General features: G+C 42.8%; 1 pseudogene; it reads left to right on the forward strand.

Annotated features, from left to right (window-relative positions):
• Window positions 1-15043: 15043 nt before the first annotated feature.
• Window positions 15044-15198, forward strand: LOC144820927 (5.8S ribosomal RNA; annotated as a pseudogene).
• Window positions 15199-15784: the final 586 nt, after the last annotated feature.

The following is a 15784-nucleotide window of genomic DNA, read 5'->3' on the forward strand; positions in this document are numbered from 1 at the left end:
CATGTAGAGAATCGCCACATCAGGAGCAAATGGAGTCCCCATTGCTACTCCGGATGTCTGAAGATAGAATTTGTTTTTGAATAGAAAAAAGTTCTTGCTCATGGCTATTCTTAACAAGGCCACAATGAATTCGGATGGAACTTGTACCGGGGCAGGTCGTCGTTGCAGACATCTTGTTATCACCATGAGAGCTTCTTGTTGCGGGATGCAGGTATATAATGATACCACATCGCATGTAGCTAGTCTTTGGTGTTGAGGGTCAAAGGATGAATTTTCAATGATGTTAATTGTATGCATGGTATCACGTAGGTACTCACGCCCAATGACAAAAGTGACCAACAAGAAAATAGGATTGTCTGCGTAACCACATTCAACACCAAAAGTAATAAGATCAAACGCATCATCAACCACCATTGGCAACTAATATCGGATGATGTTAACCAGTCAGAGACTCCGTTACACACTTTAAAAAAAGCCAAAAGCGTCAAAGACTATGTGGTGCGGTCACTCTTACCAACTCCTGATGAGCCCACCATCACCTCATTGTGGGATTTGCCCCCCTGTGGTGGGCCATTTTAAATGTGGCCATTGTAAGGCTTGTGACACTGCAATCCAAACAAAGGAATTTCAACATCGCCAACATAAAATCAGGCTAAAGACACATAGCAACTGTAATTATTCCAATATTATCTACGCGATAATATGCCCGTGTCAAATGATTTATATTGGCCAAACACAACAAAAAGCCAAAGCTAGAATTCTCCAGCACATGAGCAGGATCAGATGCGAGGTCCAGGGCGCACCCTTAGTAGACCATTTCAAATTGGCAGCTCACCCCCAGAGAGCCTTAGATGGGTGGTAAAAGAAAAAGCAGTTTCGGGACCCCGGGGTGGCAACATCACCAGTATTCTAAACACTCGCGAATTGAAGTGGATGTTCTTCTTTGACTCCATTGAGACAGGCCTCAAGGAGCATGATAGCTCTTTTTCACAACTAGCAACCTTGCCTTGAACCCTTCTCATTTTCAACACGCAATATACACTGTGTTCAAATTGGCCTATACCCTCATGCGAGAGGTACGCCATACCATCTATGACTATGTGAAAATACCATTATCTTCATCACATAAAGTGGCCTATACCCTACTGTGAGAGCTACGCCATAAAGATAGTCTAACATTAATGTTGTTTCATTTAACATCATTACCATCGTTTGACAGGTATGAGGTATCTATGTCCCAACCACTCTTACATACAGTGGTCTGGCTGACCAATATCATATGTTTTCTTTAATATTTGTGATTATTGTTGCATTGTGTACCTTCATGATAATGAACATCGAGTATACTTCTAAGGTGTCAAGCTAATAATTATCAATGTCTATTTCATACTAACTGCAATCTAATTATCATGCTTGCACTAATACCAACAATAATATTACCAATGAGATTAATCGAGGACCATGGCTTTTAATAAACAACGCGGGTCTTTTTTCCACCTCTACACACTAGTCCCGAATCACGTGGTATGGTCACCATAGTAATATCAGAATCAGGAAACTCGGGTCGCCATTGCGAGTAAGAGCGGCGTCCTCTGCCACATTCAATCGGCGTCACGTAAGTTTGTCTGAGTCTTTGCAACCTGTTTGTAACTATTCTTAATCGGGTCTCTCATGACAATGGGCGATATTAATTATCTCCCCACATATTGTCCCACAGGCATCACGGAGTGAATATACCCGCAGACCCGGGTTCCGACATCCTTCAACTCTGGGTAAGCTTTTGGACGGAGCTCCCAATGCGGTGCATGTCCTGTTATTTTGTTATGACAGCATCTTAGAGTGACCAGTTCCCTTATTCGTTTGCAGATATCACTGTACGACCTTCCCAGAACTACACTATTGAACTCGTGCCATATCTATTTTTTCAACTGGGTAAGGCCGCTCTATATTTTCGCTCTCAGTTGGTTACTACAGCTTAACAAGCTTTTGTATCACTTACTCCTCGTGTTCTATTACAGACACTCACCACTCGGAGTGATCCCCTGCGATATCCACAGTTTGTGACCTTGTGCCAATTTATTTACCAACCAAGGTAAACCGCGACTATTGACAATGACGCATTCCCTATCAATTGGTGGTTTAAGCATCTTGTTTTAGATAATGCCAAAGTCACCGCTCCCCGGGCCAGTTTTCGGCTCCAAACGCCCGATTTGACCATTCCGATATACTCTGAATTTTTAAATGTACGATGACGGTTTTGATCTACTCCTAAAAATAACTGTCCCTACCTATCTAAGAATCTCCCCATGCAGGTAGTACCAAATGGTTACGCCTGCCTAGTTAAGGATTCAAAATTACCGTAACGCTACACTCTCTGGTTTAGCTATGTGTGCTTTTATTGGTCTTGATTACATAATATGAGGTATATCCCACTACCAATAATTATAACTCTTCTCTATTTTATATACACTAATCAGGTTGCCTGCCCCTCTTTTTGTCCTGATGAAGACCCCACAGCAAGGGCACGACTAATCCCTGCGAACATTTGAGGGTCGAAACGTCGACAATAACCTGTTTGGTCGTCAACTTCACACCACTATCTTTACATTTATTGTATTATGTCAAGTATGATATCTTTTGATTTAAGCTTCGAACCAACGGTCCTTTGTTTTGTATATAACTCGCCAATACAGTTTTGTTAACAGGCTGATTTTACTGTCACTAATTCCCTCCCTTCCATCACAATATCCTCACCCGATCACCTCCCCTTCCCTGGGGCACTGTTCAACCGTTTAAAATTATTGACCAGTTGTCTAGTATATTCAGTATACCTAGTCCCATTGTGAATAAAACAATGTGGATGCATTTATTGTCTGTGTAAATAATTTTTTGAATTGTTCACATTACATCACACTCACGCTGGGACCCCTTTCTCTCAGTACTTATATAACCCAGGTCCCAGTGACTATGTTTGGGTAAACCCCCCTATTTATACTTTACAGTATTCTAGCACCAAATCATCAGATATGCTTATCAGTTTGTATCCTGGCACCCATGCTTGCCGCATTGCTCTTCCCATTCGAATCTCGTGGGGACTCAAGCCCGTGTTCCGGTCTGGAATACTTCTGAGTCCCATCAACACAAGAGGCAGCGCATCTGGCCATTCCAATTGACTGTATTCACACATCTTTCCTAATCTTGCTTTAATTGTGCCATTCAGTTGTTCAACCACTCCAGAAGCCTCTGGGCGATATGCACAGTGCAGTTTTTGCGTAATTTTGAATGCTTCACAGATTTGCTTAATTATTTCGTTCTGGAAATGCCCTCCTCTGTCTGATTCAATCGTGACTGGGAATCCGTACCTAGGTATTAGTTCCCTAAGTAATAATTTGGCTACCGTGATGCTGTCATTTCTACGGGCAGGGTACGCTTCCACCCATTTTGAAGACAGACAATGACAAGTAGGTATTTCATTCCTCGACAAGGGGGCAACTGAATAAAGTCAAGTTGTAGTCTAATAAAAGGGCCTTCTGCCTTTCCAATCTTTCCTGGTAATACTACAGTTTTCTTTCCAGGGTTAAATTGTTGACAAACCAGGCACCTCTGGCATGGTGCTTCTGCTATGTTTCTGAATTTCGAATTGAACCATGTCTGGCGGAACATACGTATCATGGCATCTCTTCCTAAATGTGTGTCTCCATGTATCAGCCTAGCCATAGGAGCAAGCATACAGTCTGGCAACACAGGCATATCATCAAGGTAAACAGTAACACCATCTTCACTTCTCCTTCGACAACCAAAGTTTCTCCACCTTTGTTTTTCCTATGGCTCTGCTGCTTTCTGCAAGTCTCTCACTTCCTCTCATGTATTCACTCCCTCTAGCATCAAAAGTTGGCAGCTGTTTCCATTTCCCCCAACCTTTATATTGATTGCTATTTGGTATCTTGCACAATGTTGGGCTAATTGGTCAGCATATAGATTACCTGCTGTCACTTTGTCATCGCCAGATTTGTGAGCAGCACACTTGACCACAGCCAATTCTTTTGGTAACTGGATTGATTCCAGTAAATCCTGTACATATTTTCCATTTCTGATAGGGGTGCCTGAAGAAGTCAGGAACTCCCTTTGCATCCACAACTGGCCAAAGTCATGCAGAACCCCATAACCATACTGGCCATCAGTATATATGGTTATTTTCGAGTTCCTCCCAAATTTACAAGCGTTTGGTAATGCAACCAATTCAGCTATTTGTGCAGACCTGACTCCATGTAAATAGGATGCTTCCACTGGACCTCCTAGAGTGCACACGGAGTAGGCAGCACTTAGGCCACCTTCCTCATGTCTCATGCATGAGCCGTCCATAAACAGCTCATAATCCTCATCGATTAAAGGGTTTTCTATTATGTCTGGGCGTGGTTTTGTACTAAACTCTGTCAAATCAATGCAATCATGTTCAATTTCCACCCTCACTTCTGCTGCGAATGAACTAGGCATTAAGGTAGCTGGATTCAGAATGTTACATCTAGCAATTGTCACGTTTCCTGCACCTACAAGGATTCTCTCATACTTAGTCAGCCGACTAGGTGTGAGATACTGAGTTTTGGTTCTTGTCAGCAAAATTACAACAGAATGTGGAACATACACAGTTACTGGATGTCCCATAACAATGGACTCAATCTGTTCAAGACTTGTGCATGTTGCAGCTACAGCTTTCAAACATCCAGGTAATCCAGCTGCTTCTGGGTCCAATGTGGAAGAAAAGTATGCCTCTGGACGTCTGGTCAAACCATGAATTTGGGTCAGGACTGAAAGTGCACAATTATCCCGTGTGTCACAGAATAGTGCAAAGTATTTTGAATAGTCAGGCATTCCTAATGCAGGACCAGTACACAGACACACTCTCAGTTTTACAAAAGCAGTCATGCTTTCGTCATCCCATTCCACAGGATCTTTTGCTCCTTTGTCATTTTTATCAAAGGTCTTGCTAGGACTGCAAATCCCACAATCCACTGCCTACAGTATCCTACAACTCCTAGGAACATTCTGATTTCTTTCTGGGTATTTGGCAATTCCATGTCACGAATTATTCTGATTCTTTCTGTGGTAACTTTCCTGATACCTCTCTCTATCTGGTGCCCCAGATATTTTACTGATGTGGTACAGAATTGCAGCTTTTCTGGTGACACTTTATGTCCACCTTCACCTAAATGGTTCAGCAAGGCAATGGTGTCAGGAACACAGTCGTTTCTGCTCTTAGATGCCACCAAGAGGTCGTCTATATATTGCACCAGGATTGATTTTCCCGGCAATACTATGGTTTCAAGGCACTTTTTCAGAATCTGATTAAAAATCGAAGGGCTTTCCGTGTACCCTTGAGGAACACAATTCCAGACGTAGACATGACTGTTGAACTCAAATTAGAAAAGAAATTTGCTGTCTGGATGCAATGGAATTGAAAAGAAAGTGTGACATAAGTCAATGACCGTAAACCATCCAGCATTCCATGGTATTTGGTATAGAATTACTGCAGGGTTTGGCACAACAGGACAACAAGGAACCACAATTTTGTTAACCTTGCGCAGGTCCTGTACTACCCTGTACTTACCACTAGGTTTCTGTATGCCAATTATCGGTGAGTTACAAGGACTGCTCAACACTTCTTTCAAAATTCCTGCTTCTAGCAATCTTTTTATTTCAATGGCAACTCCTGCTTTTACTTCTGCACTCATTTTATACTGTTTAGTATTTGGGTAGACTGCATCTTCTTTTATGGCTATTTTAATTGGGTCAACATTTGCCATTAATCCTACATCTTTTCCAGTAAAATCCCATACTTCCGGTTTCACTGTCTCTTGGAGTTCTTCAGGTAAGTATTGTATTGTCAGTCTTTTAATTTCTGAGTCAGGTCTTGCTAACATTAATTTGTATATTCCGTCTTCGTCTGGGGTCTGGATTTCGATGCCATTTGGAGTGCCAAAGATAGGACGAGATTTTTTGTGCAAAATGAATTGTACTAACAGGTTTACAGGACTGAAATCACACACAATAAATCTATGCATTTCTTTAAAATTCCCAATTGTGATCTCCATGGGTTCTGTAACTGGGGTACTAATTAGCTGATTAGAAACGCCCACTACTTGGATCGCTTCTCCCGAGAGGGGTAGGTTTGGAACGTCCGCTGTTCTCACAGTAGCACGGGTAACACCAGTGTCCAACAGAAAGGTGACGTCATTTCCCTCTACCTTTCCTTCAATGTATGGCCCTGACTGGTCCACCAGCAAGGATGTGCCAAGCACGCACTCCTCGTCCTCCCCCCTGAGGCACCGTCAGTAGGTGTCATCACAGAGAAATGTGTCATTTAACAGAAATTGTGAAGTTGCTGCATTTCTATCCTCCCTTCCTTCCCAACCATCAGTGTCTTCACTCTGTTGTGCTTTGCTCCTGTAATTTTGTCTAGGTGCACGAGGCAACTGATTCTGTTTTACCTGCTGCTGGGTCTTCCGTGGAGTTCCATTCTGCATCTGTGGATTTAAATCATTAATTTGCACATTACCATCTGCACAGCCTTACACTCGTCTCTCCATTGACCTATCTTTCCGCACCCGTGACAGGGGAATTTCTTTTGTGCCTCTTCTCAGCTCATTTTTACTCTGGGCTTACCCCCACCCCGGGGCCTTGACTCTGATTATTAGTCATTTTACTTAACTGCTGTTCCTGGTGTTCTGCTAATTTTACCTGTGCCCACATGACCTTTTCCTTTAACTCTTTTCGTGTATATGCCAGCTCATCCTCGCAATATTTAGCATACTTTAGGACTTCATCAATTGGTTTCGACTGCCAGCAAATATTATTATCTTTGATCCACTGTGAAATCTCCTCAGGCCTTAACCCTAGCACAAATCGATAAATGAAGTGGGTCATGTCTTTCATATCAATGTTATCCAGACCACTGTACGTCTTGAACACCTGTAACAGTCGTTCATAGTAAGAATGCACAGTTTCATCTCGATTCTGGGTAGTTCTATCTATCCTGGTCCAATCAGTTTACTTTGCAGGCACTTTTCCTTTCAGATACAGATGGCAGTATCAAAACTGTGGAACTCCCTTCCCATCAGCCTTCGGCTCATTGACATCGAGTCTCAATTCAGGGGCAAACTGAAAACTTTCTTATTTTCGGGCTACTAACTTCTCCCCCCTCGATCTGCATTCCTCAGCGCCGGGACACCCCCGTTGGGGGTAGCTGTGCGCTTAATAAATGTCAATATATAATATAATAATACAACATCACCTGGTTGTACTTCTTCATGACGTCCCCTGAAGGGGCCCCTGTCTTTGGGTCCCTTGGGAATTCCTCACTAGGCCAATCAACAGCAATTTTACATTCTGTCCACAAATCTACAGGAACTACAATGTCGAAGAACCTATCTAGATCTTTCAGGAGACATTTCTGCACTTTCACAAATCTCTCGACCTGTCTGTAGCAGTCTACAGGTTTAAGTAGCTTATATTGGGCACGCGAAGTGAGGAAAACCCTTCAGCTAGTAACTGCGCAATTAAAGTTGACCCTCGAACAACCATCATTGGATTTAGTTTTTACTAAGAAAATGCTTAGGGACCGAGGGCACGAACATTCCACATCACAAGACCTGGAGTACCTGAAGCTAAAAAAAGTCAGTGGACTGGGTAAGGAATGAATGGGAAAAGGAGGTCCGGTTTCCATACTTGGATGTGCTACCCAGTAAATGGTTAAGGTACGAAATTATGAAGGTTCGGGTAGGCTTAAACCCATGGATGATCGATAGTAGATTAAAAGTAGCCCTGATCCAACCTGATGGTATTTCTAAATGTGGCCTAGGTGTAAAGAATGATATTTTATATATATTATTGGACTGTACATTGATTTTAACAGTGCGAAAAATGTTTTTACGTCCAATATTTTTAAAATACAAGGTGAACTCACGATCGGAGGCGGTTGCTCTCCTTACAGAAATGTCGTTTTTAGATATCACAATTGCATTGGGGACATTTTTTAAAGCAACAACAGCAGCTGTAACGGAGGCATCCAAGGAAGTTGGGAAATTTTAAGGCATTAAGATTTTAAAATACAGAGAATGCCAATTTAGTGTTTTTATGGTTTTAAATGTATATAGAATGTTAAAAGGAATTATGATGTAAAACGTCTATTGCTATAGTGGATCCATGGTCTTGTGTATGGTTTATAGACTATTGTCTAAATAAACTTGTTTTTACTACTACTACTACAGGTTTTTCTCGTAATTTTGGGAAGTCATTTGTAAAGGACACAATATCCTGTCTGGACCATGGAACATGTACATATCCTCCACCTGGCACTTCTCGTATAGGATATAATTTTTCTGCCTTGTCTGCTTCTTTTAAGACATACTCGGAAGCCATTTGTTTGGATCTAATTTCCTCTTTTTTCTTTGCCCACCTGGCTTTCCATTTTTCTAATCCTCCCCATTTTTGTAACAGGTTTAACAATTCTCTGATCTGTACCTTTTTCCCTGACACGTTCAAGTTTTCCAAATCTTTGTCTGAGAACTCTGCTCTGTAGAGTTTTTGCAACACTTTAGATTTACTAATATCTATTCCCATACTAGCCGCAGTGTCCATTAATTTCTCATGGAACACTCGGGTATTACGGGTGATACTCTTGCAAATAAATAGCAATTCTTCCTCAGGGTGTTCAGTCTGTCCAAACCCACATTCCCAGCCATTAGTTCCTCCAATTCTATTCTCAGTTTGTATATATCCAATGGTTTTGGCTGAGGATTTGGTTTCTCTAATTCTCGGGTCCATCTGTCTATTTCTTCAGGAGTCACTACCGTAGCACTTCTAGGGCCGGATGTAGGTCGGTCGGTAACGGCCGAAAATCGGTATTTTCGGCCGTTACCGACCGGTATTAACAAAATGGTATGTAGGGCCACATATTTTACAGATTCTGTAAATTTACCGATCGGTAAATTTACCGAATCTGTAAAATACCGAATCGGTATTTTAACCTATTCGATAATTTTGATATGTAGGTGGGACTCTTCTGAGTCTCACAACCCTTACCGAATCTGTATTTTACCATCAAATATATTTGATGGTAAAATACCGAATCTGTGCATGCACACCTGTGCCATATGACAGGCAGACCTGCCCTTAGGGCAGGTATGCCTGCCACATGGCACCCGAGCCTCTTGTGGGGGTGCCAGAGGGTGTCAAAGTGACACCCCCTGCACCCTTGTGGAAATCTGTATTTACCGATTCGGTAAATACCGAATCGGTAATGCCCATTCATTCCTATCGGCTGCAAAGCCCATAGGAATGAATGGCCATTACCGGTCGGTATTTACCGATTCGGTAAATACAGATTTTTACCGATTCGGTAAAAGGAACATCTGGATGTTCCTACATGTCCCCCATTCTTATTTACCGATTTTTTATTACCGAATCGGTAAAATTCGGTAATTAAAAATCGATAAATAAGTCCTACCTACATCTGGCCCCTAGTACCTGAAGATGACTCAATTTGAACTTCTCTCGAGGTAAATGGAGTGTTCTTTCTCTGTGAACTCCCTTCTGATTCCCTTATTGGTAAATCCATCAAGGAAATCACAGATTCACATCCGCTTGCCTGATCATCTACAATTAAGGGCTCTTTTCTTGGCTGTACTACAGATGGGGTTATAATTGGAGTTTTCGGACTACTTTGCTTATCCCCGTACAAAGGGACAACTGGTCTAATAGTTACTGGGATCGTCAAAGCTTCAGGACTTGTATTCAGTTGGGAGATTTTCTGAATTAATTCTGTTCTTTGTTTAATTATAGCCTCTCGTTCCTTATCCTGAAGTACTTTGTCCATGGTGGTTTCATGTACTATTTGCGGAACTAATGGAGGGCTAAAACTCGGGGCAGTTGGATGTGTAATACTTGGTCCATCACCATAATTAGGATTCAGAAATGGATTTCCCGTACTTAAGGATCTTGGTCCCTCCTGATAAGGAGGTCTCAGACATGGATCTCTCACACTCAAAGATCTTGGTCCTTCATTATAAGGTGGTGGATTTTTCATTAACAAATCCTCCGGATAATCATCATCTGAATCACCACTGGTCATCAAATGCTTTGTCTTCTCCGTCCTTTTCCCTCCCATGGGCTCCTCTACTGTTATTACAGGGTACAGTCCTTCTACCATCATGTTCTGTCTCCATTCTTTCATTCTTTTTTCTCGGGTCTCTTTCTGTTCTTTCGGGTAAAATTTTGCTAACCCTTTGTCCATTCTAGGTCTGTCTCGCTCAAAAGCCACTATTTCCCATTCTTCTAAGGCCTCATATTGCGTTAGTCTGGGTCTGGGATGCAAATCATTCATTCGGGTTCTCAAATTGAACAGAATCCTGCTATTACATGTACCGTCTAACAGAAATGCCAAAATTCCGTTATCTTTAGTATATTTCACCCAATTTTCTAACCACACGCAAGCATGGTAGCCTCTGTCAAATATCATAAATGATGCGGGAGTATTAGGTGGTGGAATAATAACTCCTTCTCTAGTTTTGATAGGCTTGTCTTTCTTGAAATAATTCTTTACCTTGTCTACAAGTGTAATTTTTCTCTTGTTTCCGTACATAATGTTATATCTACAGCCTTTCCACTGATCTTCCCAAACCCTAGATATCTTGGATCAGGTCTAGTCTCTGGGTTAATCGAATGCCACATATACTTTTCCGCAATTTCTTTTGTTTACAAAATCATGTCCAATACAAATGCGTCTTTTATTTTTCTGCAACCAACCAAACGCGCGATTTCAACCAATGGGTGCGCGGCGTTTCTCGTGAAGCGAGTTCCCACGCTCCTGTGCTCACCCCTCCTTTACAATTTTACCTCCGCTACACGCCCGCTGTCTCGACCAATACCAGCGCGGCACTGAGTGACGTCAGCGCAGCTCCGCAACTGACTCCCTCCTTCACAAGGTAAGGAAAAAAACTTTGATTTCTACTCTTTAAAGTGCAAGTGCTCTGTTTAATTTACAACGCAGACACGTTCGCCACTGTACTCGAGTGTCTAGAAAGAAAAGATTTGTTTCACTGCAAGTAAACCTCTTCTATTTACTTTTCAAATACTGTGAGTAGATCCCTTCTGCCTACTCTTCACACAAGCATTAGTGAACCTGCTACTCCTTCGACTCATCTACTTCGGGAAATATACTAAGCCAAAAGTTTCACCAGTGAACCCCTTTGCTATCAAACAAGCTCAGAGGAACCTGCTACTCCTTCCATGTGACCCTTACTAGGTGATATCACAATAGAAGTTTTGCCAGCGAACTCTTTGCTATCATTTATTCATACACTTATACAGAAAACCCTAATTAGTGCTTCCAGTTCTGCCTAACCTGCACCAATTTTCCTCAGGTAAGTGACCTCACTGCGAGGTGGATTCTCCTCACCACCCGCTATTCTGCCCCCGGGGATTCCAGACAAACATGTAATAATCACTAACGAGTTTTGTTAGAACATTTAAATCAATATAGCAGCATTTAAAAAACAATTTATAACATTTCATAACATTTCAAAGCAATTAAAAACAACAATTTTACATTTGATCGATCGATACTTTAAGCAGCAATACAATTTTCACAGTTTAGCAGCAGTTTTACCTATCTTAACTAGTCCAACCTACCTTTAACTAGTCCCTAACCATTTCCTCTGCTACCAGAAAATTACTGATAGAGCGTGCAGGTCACCCGACTAATAATTTTACCATATGCACACTTGGGCCCATATATTTTCAATTCACCATACTAAATATAATCGGGGAACCTACACTCTACTACCAGTAACCCAGTTCATTCCTATTTATTTCCAATGTACCCGACTTACCAATCCACGTTACGGGTACCTAATGATCACAATGGATCAGGGAGCTAGCTGTAAAAGATAAGCAGTCACAAAAATACAATAACATTTATAATATTTGCACTCTTTATTAAAACCACCGACTCGAGAAATTTTGAAAAACTTTATCTAGTTTTCTTCAAAGTCAGTAAACAGGAAATTCACAGTGAGTAAGCTGTCTATTACCAAGATCATAAAAATCGTGTAACTATGCAAGAAATAGATTAGGCCAATCATTTAGAAATCTACAGGGAAGATAAGAACAGGGAACATACTAGTAAGAACTTTCAGAAATTAGACTTGATATGGAGGGTCTAAAGTAGGGGAAAAATAAGGAACATACTAGAATATCACAGTTGGAGTAGTTTTGAAGACTTAGGGGAACTTGGAATAACCATGTGGCTATAGGGAAGGGGAAAAATTGGAACACGCTAATACTTCAGAGTAACCACATTAATTCAGCTAAAGGACGGGTAAAGAAATGGAACATCTATATTTCATGAACTGTATATCAGGATTTTCTTAAAAGGAATGGGGAAGAATGGAACATGCTAGTATAACAACTAAAATGTAGGACTTTATCATTGATCAGCACAGGGAGGGTAAGAGAAGGAACAGATGCGCCAATAAGACTTTAGCAGTTTCAAAAGAGGCAAGTAAAGGACCTAAGTGTGTTTCCCTCCCAGATTTATATTTACCTAGAACGGTGTGGAGACCAGCCCTGGCCACGGGTCAGTTAAGGACAGGAGAAACCCCAAGGAATACGGTCGCCAGTAGGCCAGCAGGTGCAGAATGGAAACCCAGGACAGGAAACCAGATTTGGATCAGGACAGGACCACCAAGGTAAGACCAGCACCCGCAGTTCAGTTGCAACGCCTGCGCTACACCCTCTCTGCAGCTATCAGTCAAAACCCCGATTGGGTTCTCGAATTCCCCAGCAACGTGCTCCGCCAGCACTTAAGGTTCTCAAAACCCCGATTGGGTCTGTGAGTCAGTCGGACAGAATGCTCCGCAGCACCTCTGCTTCTCGATCAGCTATTTAGTGCGTTGGGTCAGTGACAGGTCAGCTATTCGGACACGTCAGACAATTTCTCTAGCTTAACCTAGGGTAGTTATACTGTTTTCGGGTCTGTGTACCACCCCCCAAATGTTGCAAGTGTAAGGATCCCCAATTTCGATTGGACAAAAGAAAGGACAGGTCATCACACCTCCCAGGATTTGACTTTCTCAAGCCCCTCATTTGAATCTTTCATACCCGCCCATTGAATTTCGGGTTCCCATGACATGCTTTCTACACGAAACAATGGTGAGTTTAACAAACATTACAATGTATTACATTTAGTACAATTCAGCTTCTTCTAATAGGCGAATGTGCATCTTCCCAGGCACATCTTGGCTGAGACCTCTGGGTTGGCGCACGTTCAATGTCATAGAGTTCATCCTCTGGCGAAAGATTGTCATGCGCAGAAAGGCAGTTCAAAATGAAGTATTCCCGTCCCTCATGCCCAAGGATTTACGATACATGAAAAGCAAATAGAAATAGTTTTAGAACACAGAAAAAAATAGATGCGCTGTTTACCATGAATCACTATACTATTCCCCTTACTTTATAATAACTATAGCAATAGGATTAATGCAGACAAACAGCAATAGCGAAAGCAGCAATGCAAGCTTGCAGGCATGTGAGAACATAAAGCAGCCATTTTAATACTACTGCGCAAGTGCAAAAGATTTCCCACCAGAACTGCGAGTACGTCACGTCACATGGGTGTGACCGACGCATGCGCAGAAGAAATTCCCGCGTAGCAGCAGCCATTTTAGGTTGCAAGCGTATTAGGATTAGTAAACACATAAGCAAGCATCACTGGGACACCCCAAATGTCAGAATAAAGGGAAATTAGTGAGACAAACGGATTGATTTAGTTCATTAAGGTTATTCGAGGTTCTTGAATAAGAGCAAGTCGCTGTACATGCATATCCTTGCTCCATCAGGAGGGATCGGCTGCGGCTTTTTTGTAATTTACGCTTCGACATTCTGGTAAGAGGTACTATATCACCAAATACTTAATTAGGTAGGCCAAAGGAACATGTGGCGGTATCCTAGGGAAACCTAATTCAGAACCTATTGAGTGCGGGTTGCAGTATACTGGTCTAAGATGTGCTAAATGCAAATTATATGAGGTGGCAGTAGTACTGGATAAGGGATGGAAAATACAAACACTACTACCCCAGGGCAGAAGTAATAAGAGGCCTTGTTCTAAAATGAGCGATATGGGCTAGGGGATTAAAACCAACTATTTCATAATATTTAGCATGGAAATATATAACATTGACAAACAACGCGGGCCAATGAAGGTAGCTAATATTTTAAAATCTGGTTTGCTACAGAACCCTGGCTAAGACTTATATATATGCCTAGCTTATTGACCCACAAAAATTAAATCAATTAAGATCACAATGACCCAGTCTCTGAGCAGAATATTCAAAGGGGTGGATACAGGGGGATCAGTTCTTTCAGTAAATGTCTCACCGTAGGTTATCCAGGTCCAAATCTGATGCCACCCTGTCACAGTTTCCTGGGCCTTAGAGGCGTGGACCTGTCCTGCCTCAAACGGCCGTGGACGGGCCCGCCCTTGGCCCGGGCTTTGCCTGTGCGCGTCCCGCGCCGCGGGGTGCAAGCGGTGCTTAAGAGGCTTCAGGCAGCGCCTCCCTCACAGCTGATAGTAATTATGTCCACACGTTGCACTCTGGGACTGGAAGTCCCCCCCAGAGTGTGGATTGGCCTTGTGGTTGGTGGAGGAGCCTACAAGCGCGCCCCAGGATCAGCGGGTTTCAGGAGGAGCACAGGAGCACCCACAGCCCACTCTGGTCATTAGCTCACCCGTGGCCATTCATGCGTCCTGCGCCGTGGGGTGCGAGCGGTGTTAAGAGGCTTCAGGCAGCGCCTCCCTCGCAGCTGCAAGTAATTATGTCCACGCGTTGCACTCTGGACTGGAAGTCCCACCAGAGTGTGGATTGGCCTTGTGGTTGGTGGAGGAGCCTACAAGAGCACCCCAGGATCAATGGGTGTCAGGAGGAGCACAGGAGCCCCCACTGCCCCCTCTGGTCATTAACACCTCACCCGCGGCAGTTCATGCCTCTGTACCCTTTCATATTGGATCACTCCTCTCATGCGTCGATGAAGAATGCAGTTAGGTGTGAGAGGCAGTGTGAATTGCAGTACATTGTGATCATCAAAATTTGGAACACACTTTCCAGCCCTGGGTTCCTCCTAAGGCCATGCCTGTCACCATTGTTTGAATGTCAATCAACTAGGAGCCCTGTTTGAATGTCAATCAACTAGGAGCCCTTCCAGGGTGTTTCTGTCTCAGGGGGCGTTGCTCCTTTCATCTTCCCATGGCGAGACCTTGATTGCCTGTCTTGATATCCCCAGTCCTGGTGTAGCTATACATTCCTGGTGCACTTGGCCTCCAAATAAGAAGGAGGGTAGATTCCTGGCCCTCCCTGTGGGTGAATTCTTGGAGGGTTAGCTGCATGCCACATTTAGCTGGCTGTAGTGTTCCATGTCTTCCCAAATACACTGCATTCGGGTGTCTGTGCCATAGATATGATTTTAAAAGTGACCGCCGGGGGGGGGGCTTCATCTCCTGCTCCATGGACCTCAGTCTCAGATAGTACTCTCTGCATGAAAGAGCGCCCCACCTTCACCCAAGGAATATTCCTGCTCCCTGTGCTATGGAATGCAACTATGACCTCAGATCAGATATTGTGACCTGCTGAATTAAAGGATATTATTTAACTTAGGTAAAGAAATGAGACCGGGTTCTCTCAGTAATGGTATTGGAAGAACTCAGTACTGAACCCACACACCCAGAAATGTTGTG

The sequence above is a fragment of the Lissotriton helveticus genome, chromosome 2_1 (assembly GCF_964261635.1).
Source record: "Lissotriton helveticus chromosome 2_1, aLisHel1.1, whole genome shotgun sequence".
Taxonomy (NCBI): Eukaryota; Metazoa; Chordata; class Amphibia; order Caudata; family Salamandridae; genus Lissotriton; species Lissotriton helveticus.